Below are 10,741 nucleotides of genomic sequence, written 5' to 3'. Positions count from 1 at the left end.
GCTTAGCCTACTATGCTACTGTGCCAGACCTGGATTTTTTTTTTTTATTGAAGTATTGTTTTAAAGAGAGAGTGTTGAAAGGTGAGGTAACATTCAACACAAGAACACAGTGAAGGTCATGTATCAGTTTAGAAAGGCCAGTAAGCCATGTCTTAAGACATCATAAGACACACAGGGTTTGTCTGGGGTTCAGCAAATGAGGGATAAGCCTCATAGGTTTTATAGCATTCAAAACATGAAAGGTTTGACTGTCAGATCAACCATCTGGAGGACTCAAGTCACATCCAGAGCTTATTTGTGATGGGAATGGTTGAAGAAAAAATATGAGAAGTCATGGAGTGGAAGTGCATGGAGTGGAGATTAGGGATTGGGGCCATTAGAAACAATGGCAAGATCCAAGGTGGGGTCACACATACCTTGCTTGGAAAGTGAAGAAATGAAAGAAGACCTCAAGACTGCCTTATCCTATCTGTTCTTAGGATGCGGAAAAAATGTTTGCTTGCCATGGCGCTCTATCAGGCTCACCCTTCAAAAGACATATGCATGCATTTAAATATCCAGAAGAGATGGGCACAGACCAGTGTGGTAGCTCACCCAGTTTCACTCTACAAAGGTTAATGGATTATTGTTAGAAAACTAATTGTTGCTGGAAATAGAAGGGAGTTTGGGATGTCCCATTTAGCCATCACTTTTCCTGGGAAGAGTCCTGACCGGGAGGTCATCCTAGCCTCTTCTCCCCAGGGTCAGTGCCCTCCTCTCTTCCCTCCCAGTGATGATCCACAACCTGCTTCCAGATGTAGGAGGGCCAGGTGAACTGCAGCTGCTTACCTACTAAATGGGACATCCAAATTTGGAGCCAGCATTTCTCAGGTGGATGAAGGAAGGAATGAGTATTCAATTTTACTGCTTTTAGATGTCTAACGTTATTCACTTGAAGAGGCACCAAATAATTCTTTGCTCATTCTCTCAAATTTCACTCCAGGCTTGTTCTGAAGTTTTTGTCTTCTCTGTTAGCCATCTTCTTTGAAGAGTGTTTGGACTGAGTTCAAGAGAGGACAGGGCAGAACACTATTTGGGAAAGGTTCTGGATTCTGCAACATCTGCAAAGAGAAAGAGAAAGGCAAACTCATCAACCAAGGCTTCCAGGACCCCCTGCAGCAGGGGGAGTCAGTGAAGTTTCAAAACTGAACTTGCTGTTGAACAGAAATGAGCAGCTCTCAGTAGGTAACCCACATCTTTGCTTTCACTTCTCTTCCTTATTCGCTGAGGGGAGACAAGTGAAAACATCTTTTAGACTAACATGAAACACTGTTTTCATTTCTTTCCCAAGTTTGGATTTCTGGGGTCCATTTCGTTTTATATTTTCTATAAAGGAACAGGAAAAACATATATGAAAAACCTATCCATGGATTAGTTCTTAAATTGCACCAAGATAAATATTTATTATAATCCTTTGATTGATTTATTTTATTTACTAGGTAGAGAGAGCGAGCCAAAAGGAGAGAGATCTTCAATCTGCTGACTCACACCCCAAAAGACTGCAACTTCCAGGACTGGTCAGGTAGCAATCAGGAGCCTGAAACTCCACCGGGGTCTCTCATGTGGCTGTCAGAGGCCCAAGTACTTGAGCTGTTACATGTTGCCTGGAGCAGGAAGCTTGATTGGAAGTGAAGTAAATAGAATCTGAAGCAGGCACTTGCGATGCGACATCCAGGTGGTGACTTGATTCACCTTGCCCAACGCCCACCTGCAATCTTGCCTTCTAATTCCATTTTCTCACTAACTTTTTGAAATACTTATATTAGCTTTACTCAGGTTTCTGAATTTATGTTTTGTCAGCCTACCTATATAAAACTCTTAGCTAATCACTTCACTGTGTGTTTATTTTAGCAATGCAATCTAATCTTTGCCTCAGCTGTGTCCTCAAGATCCAGATTCATCTCCATTGGAGCAGCTGTGATTATCATGGAGCAACCAGGATGGTGCAAGATGAGCTGGATTCGTTCTTGGTTCCTGAACTCACTATCCGTAGGAACATGGGGACATTTTCTTAACTTGTTTTAGACATTGATTCACCACTGGGAAAAGAAAGATGGAAATGTTATTACCAACTGTTGCAGAAGATCATCATTTGAAAGAACCCAGGACTTAGAAATTCTCTTTAAGGTAATTTTTTTTCAAAAGTTTAGACAAATGTGCTTGTTTTGAATGCTTTGTATGGTATTAGTCTCATTAAGTGCTGAGTCGTTGTTGCCTGCAGCCCCTTAATGGGGACTGAGATGGTCTGATGAAGTGGAGAAAGTGCTAATCAGAGATTTCAGTAATGGGCTATGCAAGCTTTGTTTGTCGTCTTTGCTGTACTGTCTAATGTAGAGAATCCAGGTTCAGGTGGATTAGGGAGAGCAGCAGTTGTTCTTTATACAATAGGTGGCTCGTTTTTTTCTGATAGGCTGTGTCTCCAAGCTTTCCTTCAATGTTCTCTTGGTAATGAAGTGTAATTTTATAATGGAGTGAACAAACTCTTAGTAACAGAAAAGAATGGTGAAGATATTAATCATCCTGTGTACTTGACGTGCTCTCTGGCTAAAATGACAAAATTAGGCAAAATGGGTGAGTGTTTTTAAGATGAGAAAGGAAAAAGAAGAAATGGTCAGAAATGAAGCATGGATTTTATTAAAGATGTGGGGAAACCTAGAGAGAGGAACATACAGAAAAGTATATATGAGGTTTTTATATGGTGTGTGTGTGGGAGAGAGAGAGAGAGAGTGTGTGTGTGTGTTTTTATCCACTGCTTCATTCTCCAAATTCCTACAACAGCTAGACTTGGGCTGAGGCCAGGCCCAGAAGCCAGAAACACAATGTGGACGTTCTACATGTTGGGTAGGACCTGGTCACTTGAGCAGTCAGATAACATAATTGGTTCATTAGTGAATTTCTTTGATCAACAAAGGTCACTGAATATATACCAAGTATAATTCCCTATTTTGAAGATTTTTTTTTTACTTGTTCATTAAAAAAAAATGTTTGGGAAGTCCTATTTTTGTTTAGTTGATAGACAGACAGAAAGGGCATGACAGAGATTTTCCTATTGCTGTTTATTCTCCAAATACCCACAATAGACAAAACTCCAGAGCCCAGAATCCAGTTCAGGTTACACTCCTTAGCCAGAGACCCAAGTCCCCAGAACATCAGTGCTGCCTCTCTGGGCACATTCCAGGAAGCTGGAATTGGGAGTGGAGCTGGGACACACATCCAGGTATTTCAATATGGGGTATGATTGTCTCAAGTGACATCTTAACCACTGTGCCAATGCCTGCCACATAAATTTCAAGAAATAGTAATGCACACAGGATGATTGAGCTTGGGAATATTAGAGAGTGTCTAACTGAAATTAATTATAGATATCGTTGCACTTTATTGGTCACCTAAGTGACTCAAGATAAAGTGTTGTTACTGGTGCATTTGAGTTTCAACTCAGATTTCCTAATTCAGTACTCTTTGCAGATTAAAGAGTAAGCTTTGCAGTTCAGTTCTGCTTCCTTTTTAGTCCTGTTCACATGGAGAGCTCTTCCTTCATATAAATCTCCCTGAAATGTGGACTAAGACTGTGAACTTGTGGTCTAATCAAACGGCCTTGGAACTTCCTGGTTATGTAATCTGGAGGAACCCAGTTATCCCAGCTGAGTTGCAGTGTTCTCACATCTAATACAAAATAATAACTCCTTTCCTTACTTAGAGGCTGATGGCAGAGGACAACTAAAATACAGTACCTAGAATACAAGGAGCAGTAAAACTGCCAGCCATTGTTATATACACCTCTAACTGAGTCCTTTAAACTGTTAACTCACCTAAAATCTGTTGAGTAAGACAAAGGGGCCATCAATATGTTTTCAACAGAAATTATTTAATGTGATTGTTGCCTAAGTTTTATAGTCTAATACATACTTAATTTTTCTAATAGTATTAGCTATTGTATTTATTTATAATTTAAGATTTTGGAAAAATTGCAAATGGAGAAAATGCCGTTGTATAGTAGGTTAGGTGACTGCCTGAAATGCCAGCATCCTATATGAGTGTTGGTTCCTTTCCTGGCTCAACTGCTTGGTCCACTACATCCATGTGAGAAAACCAGGTGCTATTATTGGCTCCAAGCTTTGGCCTTGCTCAGCCCTGGCTATTGCAGTCACTTGGGGAGTGAATTAGTGGATGAAGGACTCCTTCTCTCTAACTCTCCCCTTCCATTACTCTGTAACTCTTTTAAATAAATGATGTGAAGTATTTTTTAAAAGTCCAGAAATTGTTACTATTCTAATAACTAATGTTCTAAATTATACAGCATATCAAAGCTATGCAAAACATTTCAATGGATGCCCTACTTATATTTTTATTTCAGTGTGATAATTGTAGCATTTTTCTCTTCACATTTTTTTGTATAAATATATAATATGTAGTAAATCCATCATCACTTTCAATGGAAATTTTATATATTCTTTACAACAGCAAAATTTGTAGGAAATACTTATTTTGTGCTCATCAGTCTATTCAGAAAGGCAATTAGAAGTTAAATAAGGAAGAATAACTACTTGGTGTTTACATTTTTCTGTCTGTAGGATTGCCCTCAATTCATGAACCTGACCCGTAAATATCATTGATGTTGTTGATGCTGTTCCATCATGAGTATCCCTACATCCCAAAGAACTAAGTGGTGTGCTATTGTTTAATATCTCAGCACAAATGGAAATGCTATTTCTCTAAGAACAAGGCGTAAAGGGTTAGATTCCAAAGGTGTGAGTTTAGGAGTAGCATTCAATATGGCACTTCAGTATAATGCAAATTCTGTATTTGATTTTGGTAAGTGGCATTTAGAAAAAAACCCAGACAGCCTGAAGTTCAGCAATTCAGCTAGTGGCATGCATTTTTTAGAGAAAGAAACCATGTCAAAGATGCAACTACTAAAGGGGAAATTCAAAGGCAAACAGTTAAAAATGAGATATTCACATTTTTAAATGTCAATTTTAAAAAGGGCAGGATTGAATATATCCAAGATCAAGAGAATATATATGCAATGATGAAGAGAAAAGATGAAACAAAAGCTAGAAACTGGATGCAGTATCTCAAAAATAACCTCATTTATCAATGCCAGTTGAATACAATATGAAAATAAGAGGTTTCTGTCAATTTTTTTCATAACCAGTATACCACAATGACCCTTTCTGGGGAATTAGGTGGACAGTCTTGATGGTAGACTCTAAGAAAATGGGGTGCTTAGCATAGAAACAGAAAAAAATAATCTTTTTCTTCACCCAGGTGTTCATTGAGCAAAAAACCTTTTGGAATATTTTTGTTCCTTAAAATTATCTTTTGAAGCATCTTGTGTTTCCAGAACAAATGGTGACAGACATGGGGGCTGTTTTACATATTTTCTCCAAAGAAGGTGTGAAAAAAAGGATTAGATGGTAGCTTCCAAGCAGATACCTTGAAGAGATTCTAAGTGTTGGTGATAATCTTCTTCATTAAAGATCATTTTTAAACAGGAGTCTCTAAGAAATCGGAAGGAAGACTGAACAAGTCAAATCCAGCTCTCATGGAGCTTGCATTCCACCAGAGACACAGTGTGAAAGAAGTGCATCCACCAGTCAGACTACGGCGTGTCATGGTACACAAGGTGAGGAAGGGCAAGGGGATTAGGGTGGCTGGGAAGGGGTTGCATTCTTCCCTGGGATGGGAAGGAATTTCATCTTACATGACAGCGGAGTACAGAACTGGAACAAGTAAAGCTTTGATGCACCAGTCCCACACAGAAACATGCAAGTGTGGGGCAGGAAGGCAGAGGAAGGCACAAGTGCTTGATGCCAGTTGAGCTCTTGAATGTTGGCAGCACAGACAAAAATGGGAAAAAGCAGGAGAGAGTTAGTCTGTGGGGCAGTACAAGTGGTATGGTAGCAGCAGACCAAGTGGATCTTAGAGGTAGGTTAACGTCCTGATTTTGAGTAGTAAGGATGTGATCAGTGTACTATTTAAAAGAATCACTCTCGCTCCTATGCTGAAAAACAGACTGAAGCATTGAGATCCTTTACCTTTGGCAGTCACCCAGGAGTGAAAGGGTAGCGGTAAACAGTAGAGATTTTGAGAAGGGGCCAATTGGGATATGTTTGTTCTGGATTGGATACAGAGACATGTGCCAATATATTCTAAGAGGGTGAATTTCCCAGGTGTTGGGCAGTCATATGAGCACTTCTTTAGGAAATGCAAAAATTGTGTTCTTGAATTTTAATTGAAGAGCATGCAATTTGATAGAAGGCAAAATAAAGTGTAAGATCATGCTCATCTAAGCAGACGTATAATTAGTTGTAAGCAGAGCATAAGGAGGACACGGTGGAAACTCGTGCTCACTCACTCACCCAGAAAAACCACTGTCTTCCAGGGATACGCCTTCACTCTAACATTGAAGTCATGTGGAATGATGTTACTGAGATAAAACCAATATCATTGCTCTTTCAGGGGAAATAAAAATCAATGCTATCTCATCATTTGAACCAGCTTTGGAAGATAAAAATATCAAATGAGTAACATTTAGCTTCTGAATGAATAAATTACTTTCAAAATGGAGGAAGAATGCCTTACTGTAACATACAGGAGACATATAGTTACAAAGTAATGTAGCCTATAGTGGTAACTGTCATCAGAGGTTTGTTCTCCGCTTCCACAGCAGAACTCTGACTTTGGGCAAAGTACATAGTAATGAAGAAAACATTTTAACCTTTACTTATAGATAAATAGTAACATGTACTTCATTTGGTTTTTGACAATGGGATGCAAGCAGAATTTACATGAAGCCTCTTAGAGTTGCTTTGAAATGGAAGGATGATACTGTTCTTTGTCTCTTCCTCAGAAATAGGATGTGCTTATTGCTGAAGTTGGAGCAGCTGTTTTGGACTCTGAAATGGAAGCCAAGTGTTGAGAATAGGAAGCAAAAAGGAAAGCTCATATCCAGAAATGATTAACAGTCTAATTTAAGCTGATGGTATTGAGAGTTTTCTGTTCTTTTAGGATTAATATAATCCTACCTGACACTGGTCTAAATAAACAGGCCACTTGGGAACGAACACCTGCCAACAGACAAGCATTATGAAATAGCGTGTTAACAGGCCCAGTGTGATAGACTAGTGGCTAAAGTCCTAGCCTTGAACTCACTTGGATCCCATATGGGTGCCAGTTCTAACCCTAGGAGCCCCATTTCCCATCCAGCTCCCTGCTTGTGGCCTGGGTAAGCAGTCAAGGATGGCCCAAAGTCTTGGGTTCCTGTACCTGCATGGGAGAACCAGGAGAAGCTCTGGGCTCCTGGCTTCAAATCGGCGCAGCTCTGGCTGTTGTGTGCATTTGAAGAGTGAATCATCCGACGGAAGATCTTCCTCTCTGTCTCTCCACATCTCTGTATATCTGACTTTCCAATAAAAATAGATAATCTTTTTTTTTTAAAAAAAGGAAAAATACAGAGTTAAGCTGCTGCTTTGGCTGACCATCTCCATGTTGAAATGTCTGGTTTAAGTCTTGTCTCTGCTTTTACATGCAACCCAACTTGTTAACACTCCTGGGAATCTGGGAATCAGTAGTGTCTTGATAGCCCAAGTACTAGTCACCCATAAGGAAGACCCTTATGAAGTTCTTGGCTCCTGCCTTGGTCCTGGCCCAGTCCTGACTATTTCAAGCATCTGGAGAGGGAGCCACTAAGTAGAATCTCTCTCTCTCTCTCTCTCTCTCTCTCTCTCTCTCTCTCTCTGTGTGTGTGTGTGTGTGTGCCTTTAAAATAAATAAAAATGAATAGACAATAGTAAAAAAAAAATTTGCCAGGTATGACCTAAAATGTTCTTAATGACATTTTAAATTGAATTTGATCTACTCCATGCAACCTTCAGTTTCTAAATGATTATTAGTACGTTTTATAACATAAACATTCTGTCTCTTTGTAGATAAATTGTAGAGGCTTTAGTTCAAGTTGAAATGAGATATAATATATATTTTATGGAATCAGATGTTGATTCATTTGGTCATAATCCTGGAAAAGTTCATAACTGGTCATGGTTAGCAGTTTTCAATATATACTTTCTAGTGATTAAAAGGTTTTGGGCTCAACGTGGTTCAATTATTTTCTTAAATGAATGAGCTTTCAAAATAAATATGCTTTCTTAAATCCATGACAGACACACCAGCCAAGTTTATACATATTTTTCTTGTCCCTAAGGAAATTCAGCTTAATTGTCTCTTTTCAATTATCTCTGAGGAATAAAAATCATTTCAAATTTTAGACTTCATTTACTGCATTCATTAGAGCTCTCTCAACATAGAAATATACCAATGTAAGAGCGTTTTAAATTAACATTCCAATAATTGAAAAGAATTTAAGTGCTAGAGAAGAAAATAAAACTTCTGGTGACCATTCTGGGATTATTTCTAAATAAATCAGGAAGGGTTAAATTGCTGAACTAGTTCTTAAGATTTCCATTGGATTTTCCAAATGAGGGGTGTGGTATATATGGATAACAATAAGCCTTACACATTTATTCTTAGTAACTGATATTATGCTTCTAATGACACAATCGTGTATTAAAAAACTTTAATGAAAAGAACAAGTTTCTCTATATACGCTTTAGTGTACAATTTTTCCATTAACTGATATAGAATATTTGAGCTAGAGGGTATAAAAGCTATATTGTTTTAAAGCACTCTAAGTATTATAACTGCTAACAGTAAGTACAAGACAAATGCCAAGTAATAAAAATAAACATCATGCAATTTCTGCTTTTAGATTACAATTAGGGTTACAATAATTTCTTTTGAATCAATTGAAGAAGAATGAATTAGCTAAGAATTTTGTGCAAATATTAGGGTTCTGCCTGTTGTGCATCCCACAGTCATAAGTAATTGGCTTAAACAAATGGTCCACTAAAAATTGTGGCATATATTATAGCAATAGGAAACCAAAATAATTCCATTGTGGCACAACAAGACTGAATAGTTTTGTTGAAATTATTTTAATTTCAGTTTGGGTTAAATTTTAATTTCAGTTTAAGTGAAATTAAAATTGCTGAAAAATTAAGATAGGCAATAAGCATAGGTTGTTACAATAAAGGAATAAGTATTACAAAACTACAAGGGAAGTCAGGAAAATAAAATATCTTTCTCTATATGTACATATGCATGTGTGTATGCGTAAAATGAACCTAATACAAATAAGTAAACGCTAGATTTTAAAATTGGTATTCCACTGGAAAAAATATTCAAAGTATTACAGAGGTAAAACAAAAAAATGCTTTCACTTTGGGTCTGTGAGATTGAATGAATAATTACAAATGTTATGATAAAATACTATCTTTTGTGATCAAATGGGTATTTGATAGTAGAAAACAAACTTCAGAGCTTCCAAATATCTTATTTTCATTCCAGTGGAGTCACTCTTTATTATCTGACCAGATTATCAGAATACCACAGCAGGTCCCTTAGTTCATCATTCTAATAGTTTTTTTTTTTTTTTTTAAGATTTATTTATTGGAAAGTCAGAAATACGGAGAGGAGGAGAGACAGAGAGGAAGATCTTCCATCTGATGATTCACTCTCCAAGTGAGCGCAATGGCTGATGCTACACCTATCCAAAGCCAGGATCCAGGAATTTCTTCCGGGTCTCCCACACGGGTGCAGGGTCCCAAAGCTTTGGGACGTCCTCAACTGCTTTCCCAGGCCACAAGCAGGGAGCTGGATGGAAGTGGATCTGCCAGGATTAGAACCGGCATCCATATGGGATCCTGGTGCGTTCAAGGCGAGGATTTTAGCCATTAGGCCACGGCGCCGGGCCCAATCTTTCTAATAAGTTTTTAATAAGTCTGTTGATCTGGTCTTTCCTGCTGCCAGCAACTCTACCCTCTACAAAATGGGTGGTCTTTTGCTTCATTCCACCTTGGGAAGAAGAGAACTTGAAGGACCACAAGGAGTTATTTGGTCTTTGAAATGCTTTCAACAGTATAGATCTTGTGAATCTAATCTTCCTTGCAGATGATATTGCATTTACCAAGAGAATGGACAATCAGTGTGTTATCTATCAGGGCAATTCACTTCTTATTGATTTTGCCATAGCCAACCTTGTAGATCAGCTCATTCGCTGAGCAACATATGACTCCACAGTCCTCAGAAGGTTGATGGAAGCCTTGTTCATTGTCACAAAGTTGTGGCTGAAGATCTGATGAAGGCAAAGAAGTTGCCATGCTTAGCAGACTTTGGGGCTCACATCCTTGATGCCTCTGAGCCTGATGACAAATGCCAGTTTGGGTTCTGCAGGGATGTAGAAGCTGCCAGCTTTCCTTGCCATTCTTGCCATCTGAATTTCAGTTCTGTGCATCTGCCTGCACTCCTTGTGACAGTGCTTGGCTTTCTCATAAATGAGTTTCCTTCTCATCTTTTCAGACATTTCTGGGCAAGCTTTTTGTGCAGGCACTTGAAATTTCTCTGTGTTTTCTCAGCACAGCAGGCACCCTCTATTCTGCACCTTCCATGACTCCAGCCGGAAAAGAATGACAGAGGATTCCTAAGGTACTTGAATCACTTCAAAGATTTATATCACATGGTGTCTAAAAGCATAGCCATTTTGTCAGGAAGATATTATTCAATTTGAGCTTCTCATATTTATCCACTGTATAATCCTAGGAATGCAGCTCAACATCTAAGAATCCACTTCCTCGTATATAAAACT

General features: G+C 38.5%; 1 pseudogene; it reads right to left on the bottom strand.

Annotated features, from left to right (window-relative positions):
* Positions 1 to 1,243: 1,243 nt before the first annotated feature.
* On the bottom strand, positions 1,244 to 10,459 carry LOC121147510 (annotated as a pseudogene).
* Positions 10,460 to 10,741: the final 282 nt, after the last annotated feature.

Source organism: Ochotona curzoniae, unplaced genomic scaffold, assembly GCF_017591425.1.
Source record: "Ochotona curzoniae isolate NIBS_2020 unplaced genomic scaffold, NIBS_Ocur_1.0 scaffold_4506, whole genome shotgun sequence".
Lineage (NCBI taxonomy): Eukaryota > Metazoa > Chordata > Mammalia > Lagomorpha > Ochotonidae > Ochotona > Ochotona curzoniae.
Note: the sequence above shows the minus strand (reverse complement) of the source record. Positions and strands in the feature narration are given on the sequence as shown.